This window comes from Thunnus maccoyii, chromosome 5 (genome assembly GCF_910596095.1).
Source record: "Thunnus maccoyii chromosome 5, fThuMac1.1, whole genome shotgun sequence".
Lineage (NCBI taxonomy): Eukaryota > Metazoa > Chordata > Actinopteri > Scombriformes > Scombridae > Thunnus > Thunnus maccoyii.
The window spans coordinates 25,541,275-25,554,059 of NC_056537.1; positions in this window are offsets into that span (position 1 = coordinate 25,541,275).

Sequence of the window (12,785 nt, forward strand, 5' to 3'; positions counted from 1 at the left end):
GCACAATTTATAAAAGATACACAAAGAATTACATATACAATATTTTGATATTTTGTGTTTGGGTTTGGCTGTAAAATCACAAGGAAAACTGTGCAAAGCTTTGTATTTTATGGTTAGAGGCTTTAAACATTTTTTGCTCTCTTTCTGCTCTGGTTTGTATTTGTTATGGATACATAACATTATGTAAAAATATTACTATTATCAATCTTCTCTCTTTGTGGAACAGTAAATACTTCTTCTTGTGGCCAAAGCCAACAGTGGTCCCTAAATTCTAAAATGAGAAAGCCAGTTTGTTCACCTAATTCAAGTCAATCATTGTTCTGCTCCTCATCAGATGGTTTTCTGACTGAATGAAGGTTAAGTGTCTGGAGGAATAAACATAACATAAAAATACTTTGAGGTAACAGCTATGAAAGAGCTACAAACAAACTATAAGATATGACTTCATGTCCTTTAGCATCAGCATTGATGATTTAATAACCTCTTATTTTTGTCAAAATAAACAAACAAAGCAATAATCTCTTAATTGAGGAGAGATGCTGATCATTCATTAACTTGTTATCCACATTTCACATAATACTTAATAATACTAGACACATATGTAGCCTACTTGTGTTAAATTTTGTCCTAATGGTGCGTTCTCCTACTTTTAAGAAGCCACATACTGTGGTGCATTATACAGAATTGTAAAGAAACCCCTATTTTTCCTGGTTTTACTTTGAGCAGGGGTATATATAAATGTGGATTGTGAAATTTTACTGGATTGTTCACTTACACATATCAGGTAATGACATACTTGGAGTGAATTCCATCCAGTCTATTTCCACTAATAGCTGCAGAAAAAAACATCAGATTCATTTTCTCCTATGTGAAACTGGTGTCAAAGCTCTCTCAATAAGTTTAATATCACCCTGAAGCTCTACAGAGTAAGACTGTGGTGAGAACTGTATCTTCCTCAAGGGATCAAGGGCCTTCAGATTAGAGCTACAGCTTCTTTTCCACAGCCAGGCTCCTACTGATACTTTCCATCCAGGCTCTCTGTCAGCGCTCCTGCCAAAATACAATCTATTCACATAGTGAGAGTCTGTAAACTGGAGAGCACAGCGCACATAGCTCAGCAGCCCCAGAGAGTTTCAGCTGTCCGCAGGGGGGTAAAACTCTCGTTCTGACTTCTAAAGGTGGGGAGTGGTTTTAGGGTGAGTTATTGAGTGCACAGGTTTATGGTTACACCTGATCTGAAGACTTTTATACCCAACGCTGTTGTTATGTCTTGAACCTTTCCATATAGAGTAATAAGGAATGTATCTTTAGACATTGTCAGATAAGGCATCCAATGAGAGAGACAGACAGATAGACAGACAGGGAGAGACTGGACCTCCCACTGATAATCACTGTGTTAAATGGGCACTGCCTTCTCACTGGGTGGCACATCTTGTAAATGTCTGCTCTGACCAGAAGGCAAATACCACAGCAGTGCCAGCCATGTGTTTGGCCAGGACCCCGAAGGCCTCGGCATCAGTCTGCTCTCCCAGACCAGAGAAGAAAGGTTTCACAACCTCACCCAAGGCCGAGCAGAGCAGCTGATGTACAGCAGGTTGTTATTTTAACCATCCCGAGGGAAGGATGAATACTTGGATTTCTGGGTGCCGGATGACTTTCAATGGTCTGTCTGACGTGGATTAACACAAGTATTGCACTATAATATATCCAATGTTCCTTTAAAGCAGATAAAATGCTTTCTTCCAAATTTAAATTCATAGATATGATTCTAAAAAGTGAATTTCATTGACGTTATCCATTATATGTCCCATTCCTGCCCTATATTTGATAGATTTCCCAACTCATATATCTATCATGCATTGCAGCAAGGCATTCTGTGAAGTCAGCCTTCTTTCCACAGAGCTCTTTTACACCAGAAACGTTCTGTTATTCGTGCAAGTCATGATTTAGGATATGTGTCCTTTGGTCCAACTGAGAACCTAAAAGATAATTTAAAACAATTGGATAGATTAACTTTTGGCTTGAGATGATAACCGTAAAAAAGTCAAGCAGCAAGTCGTAACTCAAAGATGTGTTCTGGATAGGCTTAGCAGTTATGGTATGTACAGTATTTTATAGATGAGAGAGCGTTGCTATGAATCCAGGGTAAGGTTTCTACTTTCTTGTTGCTATCAAAAGCCATGATGAGGTCTTGTTCTTGTCCTGTTGAATCTTTAGTGAGTCAGTCTCCTGCCAACTCCTCAAATATTACCAAGCAGCTTGAGGGTTGGCAGATGGTGGCACACTTTTCATTAGATTAAAGTGGGTTCCCTGATTTAGCTAGGACTGGAATCAGAGGACGGATATGTTTCAGACTCTTTTATCTTTAATTCGAAAAACTACAATAAAATGATGCAAATTTGGTAACTTCGTATTCATTATGTCCATTAACTTCTTAATAGACTGTAAATATCCTTTATGTCCTTATTCTATACAGCTGGCTGCTAGCTAGACTGACATAATGTCAGTGATTTTTTTTTTTTGAGGAGGTGTTGAATAGTTTCTGTTGGTTTTGGAGACTGGTGGTTGGCAGGACAAAATATTCTGAGAATAAAAATGTCTACATTCACGGAATGAAAGACATTTATCCAAGCACTGCTGCAGTGAGGAATTTGGTGCTTCATGAGTGGCTTGTTTACTTCAGTTAAAGTAATGTTCAACACATAATGCTTATATGATTCGACCTTTCAGCCTAAGGGGGTCTGAAGACTCTCAGTGTATTATATTCAAAGTTAAAAGGGATATATTTTGAATAATATACTGCAATTCTTGGTCAACACTATACAGTAAATTCAGACTGCGACAAAAGCTGAATGTTTGATGTGTTTTATGCCTGTCAAAGTGTGAAGTGAAATGGGAGATGTCACAACTCTGTATCTCAAACCCATGCCACTTAGCTGCAATTCCAGTCTGCCCTGAAATAAATCTAACTTTCTCGAGCCCACACCCCGGAGCTGTTGCAGATGTTCCTATGAATAGACTGCGTGTGAAGTACTCTGGTACTTGTTATGGATTATTTGAATAGATTGCCATGTCGGCATCCACACGGATTTACAGAGCTGCAAGTTTTACACGGGTTTCTGCTCAGTTCTTATGGTTCACTCATGGGAATGTCAATTTTAGGCAGTGTTGTGTGAGCCATGAATGTGAACTCATTTGTCCTACAGGGAAATACTAGACAAAGAGGTGTTCTGTGTACAATTACTGAGCCATTATAAAAACAATAACAAAGCACCCATGTCCATGATGTAATATGAAGACAAATGCACCCTCCTTCCAATTAATGAGCTTTCTGAGACTTTTTTTTCAATTGGAGAGTTACAGAGGTTGTTTTTTCTACATTACAGAGGACCTCATGCAATGATGCCTCCAGCTAATAGAAAAAATAATTAGGTAGTTTTGCATTACTGGTTTGTTTATCTTAAATAATATATCCTCCATAAGGATGTAGTGCAAAGCTATGTACTGTACAGAGAATGGGTCTTTGATTTCATTTGTTTTCTTGTGAAACTACCCTTCAATTTACAAAATGATCTACAGAAACTCAACAGAACAAAATAATGGCTATCCAGCAACAGTCTGTAGTAATAATCCCATTTATAAATATATTCTTGTGACATGGTGATGTAGTAAGAATGATTTTCTATCTGTGTGCCAGTCCTTGTTGCTCTGGCAAGTGTGCTGCTAGACCACAGTGAATGAATTTAGTTGATGTGTATAAGTGTATAACAGAAATTGCCTGTTGCTAATTTGACATTCATGATTTTTCCATACTAGGGTTTCACTCTCTGAAACCTGCTACATTCCTTTGCTCATACTTCCATAATGGTCCAAAATATCAAATGACATATTCTAAACACGCTGTACATCTGACCTTGAAATAAAACAATTGAAATGAATGTAATGAATGTCTGGGAGAAAAATATGTCCAGCTATGCAAAGCGCACACACACACACACATAACACCCCTCCAAGTAATCACCCAAAATGAAGTCATTTTTAATCCATGATGGATGACATGTTCTTGACTTCAGTTTCTGCTGCTTAAGTTTTGTTAATGGCAACGTTGTGCTGGCCCCTCTCAGCATATTAATCATTTTTGAGTGTTGCTAGTATAGGGAACACTTTGGAACTGGCTTTAAACAAGCTCTAGTTTTGGCAGAGGAAGTGCAAACTCTGCGAGGAAATAAACTGCGAGGAATTATAATCTGATGGTGGTGGAGGAGTTTGTTTTGACTTTAATCAGCAAAAATCTTCTGTTTCATTGGAATCTGGCAGTGCCAAGGGATCCCCTATTACTCCCTCCCAGCAAGTCCAGATGTGCAGGCATCTCTAGTTTAATGTGAAGTTGGTGAACTTGTTGTGCCTTGCCATTAATCCACATCCTCAGAGTCTTCTCTGGACTACTTAATTGTATTGCATAATGTGATTACTATTATCTAACAGACTTCTCTCTTTTTTCCTCTAACAGACAGCATAAGGTCCCATAAACACCCACAGACAATGGAAAACTAAATGTAGGTTGTCTGCATCTTGAGATATATAACAGATATTTTCTCATTCCTGTTTCCTGAAACATTTTTTCATTCCAAGACAATTATTTTCCACAATGCAGCACTGATTATATATAATATCATCTTCCCCAATTGAGGCTACAGAAGAGCGATGTAACAGCTTCATTGACTTTTTCAGAGCCAACGTCAACAACATCCGCTCTCTGATGTCCAGTTCCTCTTCATTGCCTCTTCTTGTCATCAACCCTTTGTCTGGGAGCTCGCCGTCTCTACTCCATTTTACTGGCTTCAGGCAGAGCCACACTGAGGAAATCCTTAGGAAGATGAAACCCTGTACTTGTGCCCTGGACCCCATTCCCACAGCTCTGCTCAAATCATACATCCCCATTTTCAGCCCCCTGATCAACCAAAGTGTCAGCCTCTCCCTTCAAACCGGTAGTGTTCCATCTGGCCTCAAGGTCACAGTCATCCACCCCCTCCTCAAGAAGTCCACCTGGACTCAGAAGTTCTTGCAAGCTACAGACCTATCTCCAACCTCGCATTCCTGTCCAAGATGTTGGAGAAGGTGGTTGCTTCTGAGCTTCAGGACCACCTTAAAAACAACAACCTATTTGAAAAATTTCAGTCAGGTTTTTGAAGCGGTGCACTTGGAGAGAAATTCAGCCCTGGACTTATCCTCTGGGACCGGCCCTAAGGGGGTTGTGATCATTCGCACCCCTAATGACAGGCACACAGAGAGGGCCAGTAAAGAGACAGACTGGGCTGGTAAAAAGCGATTTTTTTGACAGTCCACCGGCCCAAAAACAGATTGTTGTGAATCCTGCGCTTGTTTTGATGGTCCACTGGCCTACTGATGCGGCAGCCCACTGGGATTTGTCCCAGTATGCCCGATCACCAGTACACCACTAGGTTTTCATTCAGCACACAGCACTGAATCAGCTCTGCTCAGTGCTGTGAATAACCTGCTGATGGCAGCTGATACAGGGTCCCTTTCTCCCCTGATTCTACTTGATCTGAGCACTGCATCTGACACTGTGGATCACACTATCCTCTTAGAACACCTCCACACCACCACTGGACTGTCAGACTCTGCACTTAAGTGGTTTCAGTCCTACCCTTCCTGTAGGACGGAGTACATCTCACTGGAAGGATGCAGGTCTAGATCGGTCCTTGTCACCTGTGGTGTTCCACAAGGATCGGTTCTCGGCCCCATCCTTTTTACCCTCTACATGCTCCCCCTTGGAAGTGTCATCAGCAGACATGGGATGTCTTTTCATTGCTATGATGATGATACCCAGCTGTGCATCAAAACTGCCCCAAGCCCCTCGGCAGCCATGTCACAGCTCAGCACCTCAAGGAGATTAAGGCCTGGATGAGCACAAATTTCCTCCATTTAAACAGCAGCAAAATTTAAGCTCTCCCTATTGGCACCAGATTCAGTCATCCCCCATACATCCTCTCACCTTTGACGGCCAGGACTTCCCACTTTCCTCCATAGTAACTAACCTGAGTGTTAGTTTTGACCTTCAGCTGACTTTTGATGACCATATAAGACATCTATGCAAAACCTCTTTCTAGCATCTCAGAAACATCTCTAAACTCTGCTCCTCTCTAATCCTGTCAGATGCAGAGAAACTTGTCCATGCCTTTAAGACCGGACCACTGTAATACAGTGCAGTACATTCAAAGCAGTGCTGCCAGGATCCTGATGAGAGTGCGAAAAAACGAACATATAACACCAATTCTGTTTTCATCGCACTGGCTCCCTGTCTCCTTCTGGATTGACTACAAAGTCCTGCTACTCACATACAATCAACGGACTTGCGCCTCCCTACCTACAGGAACTGATTATACCACAAACCTGCCGGCAGAGTTGCCAGCAGCTTGCTCCTCCAGGCCCCCAGTACTAAGCTCTACACCATGGTGCACCACACTTGTGGAACAGACTTCCTAACCATATGAGAGCAGCACAGACCCCAGACTCTTTTAAAATAGGCCTAAAAACCTTTCTATTCAGGAAGGCTTTTTCATTTGAACTCTTATTACTATTTTCTTTATGTTGTGTGCTCAATGTTATTAATTCTTTGAGTTTCACTATGAATGAAAAGTGCAGTACAAATTAAATGTATTATTATTATTTATTGAATAATATTTTTGAACAGTTGAAAGGAATATTCTTATGGGGAGGAGATAAGTCGACTTTTGTAAGTGTTTCTTGATTGAAGTAGCGATTTGTTGACACTATCTGCCTCATTTGTTGTCATTATTCTAACTGTATATATATTGAGGCTATCATATGTTGTACAGATTGTAAATCCTCCTGAGGCAATTTGTGATATGTGATAATGGGCTATATAAATAAAATCAACTTGATTTGACTTAATTATAACAAACAAGGAAACATGTGGAATTGATTATTACAATACTTCTTTTCTATATCATTTTTATCATTTGTATTCAATATTTCATCAGATATTACGATGCTAAATGACCTGGAAAATGGATTTTTGTTTCCTGCTTTGAAGGATAATACGGTGTGTGCTGTCTCCTTTTCTTCTGAAAGTTGATATTCTGTACATTCAAACACATGTTGAGGCATTTGCCAAGAAAATGGGAGCATTTCTACAGTAAATGTATTGTATACACTCATAATTGTTGCCAATGATATGAGGTCCTTCGGGCTCATGCACCTAAAAAGTTGTTTTTCATAAGTTGTCACCTTTTAATTCCCTAATGGGCCAAAATAAATCACTAATCAGATCTATCTTTTTAACAAATTCCTCCATCAATCACTTCATGACCACTTCTTCAGCTCAATACAGGGATGTTGGACATAATGCCATCTGTCTTTAGCTGAGGATTACCTCATTCTCTACACTTCAATCATGTAGTGAACACACTGATTAAATAAATAAATTAAGAAGGCATTTGAAAACAAATGCTCTTTTGTGGCTGAATGAGAAGAGCGCAGCAGGTCATTTTGGTTTTCTTCCATCTCACCATATGTTTCCAGTTTTTATTGTTTTGGTTTTGAAAAGCAAAGACTGCTGTCAAAAAAAAGATAAGAGCCATCAAGCTGAGCAAGAAACCATGAATCAAACGTCCTCTTTTCCAGCCTATGATGAAGTATTGTATGAATCTGCGCACCACATGGTCGATAAATTCTCCTGGATTGTACCTGGATGAAAAGGCTCGGCTGTTTTCTGCATGCAATCCCCATTTCTCTCTGGATGGAGAGAGGTCAGCTAGAATAAGATTTGTTACACTAATATCATACAAACAACAAAAAAGACATTCTTTAATCCTTGCATAATTGTTAAAATGTCAGTTCCTCTTTTGTTCTTCTGTACACAAATTAGTGTTTGGTGATGTGTTCCAGGCTCCCTGTTGTTGTGCAGGCCTGAGATGTCCTCTGGATAGCTTTTTCAAAGATGTGATGAGTTGTGCACATGGGTCACTGTTCTCAAAGAACAATAACATGTACAATACAACATGAAGGATAATTTCCCCTGGAGGATGCTGCATTGTTAAGACGACCAGTATTCAATTTGATTCTGCATCAGAGTAAATAAATGTACAAATATCTGCTATTGCAGTCTGTTTATGGCATAAGGATATCTCGAAGCTATGCCAGATTGAAAACATCCATCATCATGGACATCATGGTCCAGTATTTGCCAGATTCTAACTGGCGTAAGCATGTTCATGTTTTGTGTTTTAAGTTTACTTAAAAGCCAGACATCAATCACATTGGAGGGATGCTTGTGTTCTCTTAGCAGGGATGCTTACAGCAACACTCGCTCGACATTAGAGCATTGATATAGATATTTTTTCCATGTCAACCAGCCTTACAGAAACATAATTAAAGGCCTAACTTTGCTTTGTAGAAGCTCTGAATAAAGAAAAAAGTTCAAAAGACTCTTCACTACTCTGTCATCACTCTTATTTTTAGCACATACTCTTAAAATTTTTGTAAATCATTTCTTACCAAACCAGGATATTGTGTCGCAGCTGTCATGCATGAGTTGATCATTAAAAAACAAGTTTTCCAGCTTGAAGATCTCGGTCACAGAGAGCTAAACCTTTGTCATTTTGAAGCCAATGAGTTTCACATGGCAACACTAGGACCATACGGCTTCTCATGAAGTCCCCAGAGAAGGGTATGTTTTGGCTGGCTCTGAAGCTCATGTGGGCTCACCATACGTACAACAAGCAGTCATTGTCTTACTCAAAGCTGTCATTACCATCCGAGTAGATCATTTTAAGTCTGAAGGTATTTTGTTATGACAGACCGTAAATGTGTCTCAAATGATCCAGACATGGAGATTACAAAGACAGTTTTCATTAGACATTTAAATGCTGTTACATGATTCCATTAGCAGAAAAGGAATATAAAGACTAGTGAAAAAATATATTCAACATGCAAACAGCAATTTCATTTGAATTTGTTTTTCTGAGAGAATGTAATAAGGTTTTAGGTCCAGTAGAAATTCATTCAGAACTCACTCCAAAAAACTTTTTTGTCCAAGATTTGATTTGTGGAAAAGATACATTAATGACATTATGGTCATATGGAGAGGTGATAGAGGAGAGCTGTCTGATTTTCTGAAATGTATAAATTCTACTACTAACTATCTTTCTATCACTATGGAACAGTATGAAACCTTTGTCTACTTTATAGACCAAACACTTTACAAGGGAAACAACAGTACTATTGAGATAACAATCTATCGAAACAATCTTCTAAAAGCTGAGAGTAACCATCCAAAGCAACTCATTTGCAATATTCATGTTGGTCAATTCTTGAAATTGTGCAGAAACTGCAGTACTATTACAGATTTCCAGTCTAAAGCTGTTGAAATGAAAGAGCTTTTCCAGCATAGGAGTTACCTTACATCATATATCTCTTCAGCCTAACACAGGGGCCTACATACAGAGTGGGAATCCCTGTTAGTTAAGAAAACTAGAGCTACCACTACTTCCTCACTGATCACTTTCTCTACTGAGTAATTTCCTCTGGCAGGCAGAGTCAAAAATATTATCCTTAAACATTGGAATGTCCTCAAAAGTGACCCATCTCTAAATAATATCACCTCTGTGACTCCCCTGATCACATTTACACGTTGCTACAATCTGAAAGACAGACTGTTCATTCTGGCATTAGAGAACCACCTAACAGTGTCTCCTCTAATCAACCTACAGGCTTTTCCCGCTGTGCACAATGCTTTAACTTGTTAGACACCAAGTACTTAACACATCCATGTACTGGTAAAAAATACTTAATTAAATCCTTCATTAACTGCTGCAGCACATACATTGTCTATATGCTTAAATGTCCCTGTGGTCTGGTTCATGTCAGACAAACAAAAAGAGCTTTAAAGATTTGCACATCTTAACATAAGACTGCAATACATTCACAGAACATGGAGGTTAACCAAGGCTCTGCAGCATCATTAAAGTTCTGGGGAATAGAAATAAATTTCACCATCTCCTCGGCTGTGAATTAATCTGTGTGCTCCTCTCCATCATCAAGTCACTGCTCCACAGAGAGGCATATTGGATTCACATTCTGAACACAGTGGAGCCCTTTGGCATAAATGAATAACTGAATCAGTCATGTTTCTTCCAATTTGTCACACTTGACAGATTTTTGTACTTTTATTTTTGTAACTTTAAGAGAAGTCTATGTTCTTTTGTTTCTGACATGGTGTTAGGGGTGTGGCACCTGATCACTGACTATGGCAACTCCCACCCTTTGATTCATTATCCAATAGATTTGAAAACCTGTTCAACTAATTATACAATGATAATTGTACACCTGGTCTTGGTTTATTATATATGTTGTTTGCCTCATGTCTTCATCCAATTAGACTGTTTGCACAATTAAAGGCTGTGAATTAATGGGTGTGCTCCAGTTGCCTTTTTTCCTCTAGTAGGTTTTTTGTTATTAAGAATATAAAATTAAGAATTGGATACATTTAGTTATTACATTCTAATATTTTCATTGTGATATAGTGTGGTTATTTATACAGGTGTAATCAGGAGATTGTCTGATCATCTAAACTCTTTTGGGTGTTAAATGCTGAGGTTTCAAGGTGCCCTCACATGGACTGAAAACTTTAGAGACACTTGGTTGTTGAGTCATGTTTTGCTTGAGGTTGAGAGCAAAGAAAATAGACATTTCCATAATGCAAATATATTGAATGGAGAATGAATAATGTATTTTTTGTAATATAATTCTTGTTTCTGTGAAGGAGAGGCGTTGTTTGGTAGATTTATTATGCCTTGACTGCAACGTTTAAAGATGTTGCATCTTTTCTATTTTCATTTTTAAATGTCTTGCTAAATAATGAGAGTGGAATCAAAAGAGAAAAGAGGGAACTACGGGCTCTTTCAAGTTTATCTTATCTGTCATCTGTTCAAAACTCAAAACCAGTCCAATGTATTAATGGATCACATGTGAACAGTTTCTTTATGTTTTATGGCCAAAGTTTACGATAAGAGGACTGTTACGTGTAAACACCAAGATAAATGTTACGAGTGGCTGATATGTGTTACATCTGGGCGTGTAGTAAAATAAGAACAGCTGCAAGACTGTCAGACCAATAGACGCTCATTTTTTAGAAGGTAAATCAGGTCTGCGTGTCTGCTTTGCTTTTCAAATAAAATACAGTATGACTGCAGTCTTATGGCCCACTACAGTCCTGCTTAAGTTTTCTTATTTTTTTTTATTTTATGTTTTCCCTCACATAAGGTTGCTCTTCACTAAACATATGGATAGTTTCCTGGACGCTACACAGAAATTTTTGTAACTTGTGTATTTGTAAGCTTTTCTATGCCTTCAGGCTGGCTTTGAAGCAGAATCTAACCGCTGTTTACACATTCTGTATAGGAAAATATAAGAAAGAAGAAACATACATAGAAACTATATAAACCCCCACGGCTGTTACTGTGTATAGGTTTAGTGCAAAATTAAATTCTCCTAAACACAGGAAATTGCATCATTTGAGCTAGATTAAATAAATACACAGTTCTACGTGTGATGTATTGCACACACAGCTAATGAGTGAGGGGGCTACTGATCATGAGTCATTGTTTTCTTTCTGCATGTGTAATTATCTAACCTCGGATCTGTTTGTCAGACACAGATTTGTATTATTGTACCAAATATCCTATGGCTGACTGTACAAAGCTTCTTCTACAGTGAGTTTTATATTTAAAAAGATAGAGTGAGGGATTCCGATGTGTATTTCATCTCTATTTCCCTCCACTGTTCCAGTATTAGGATCAGTTCAATGTAGAACAGGTTTTGTCATAGTTAATCTAGTTATTTTGAATGTTTGGGGATTTATTTCAAAGAAGAGGTCAACTGGTCTCCAAAATGTCTCTACACCACCTTACATATTGCCTTGACAGAATAAGTTTACTCACTTCAAAATGTAACTCAGATCCTATAGATAATAGTTTCAGGGATGATATTCCTGTGGATACCACTTCCTCTTTATAATCTATAGCTAGCTCGTGTTTTTGTGTGCCACCAAGTTTCACCAATGTAGAACACACAAAGAAACCACAAACACAACATGTCTACAGGCTTAATTGATAGCAACTGCATCCTGAAATCTATGTAGCTAAAACTAAATAAACGGAAGGTTTGTGAGAAAGAAGCTAACTGGTCCTATTTGTATGATACCACCTTAGTTTTGAGATGAAAACCTGAAAAAAAATTGCAGCAGTTTCACTCTTTAAACAAAATGCCATCATATTGCACAAGAACAGGATATGACACAGAAATAATGAACTTCCACTTTTTGATCTAAATTACTTGTAAAACAACTTTTTTTTTAATCCTTTTGTATACATGCATTATTTGGCCCTTTCATCTTTGCCAAAAGGCTGTGCAAGTAAAGTTTCCTCACTGAAATCTGAGCGGACATTATAAAAGTAATCTCGGACACGATTTGTGCAATATTGCAGAGATTTCTTGGCCTTTTATGACCTTACCAATCAGAAACATGATTAAGGATGACTGTGCAGCCTAGTCTTGTTGTGTTGTTGCAATAATCTGAAATGCATACAGGCAATGTTTATTTTAGCAGCACTTAAAAAATAATGGCTGGTTTACCCCAAGAGTATGAGTAAAAAGATTTTTTGGCTCTAGATAAATAATACATTAGTAGAAAACATTTTAACTGGTAATTCCGGTAATCTCTATTCTCCTGCTTGACCGCA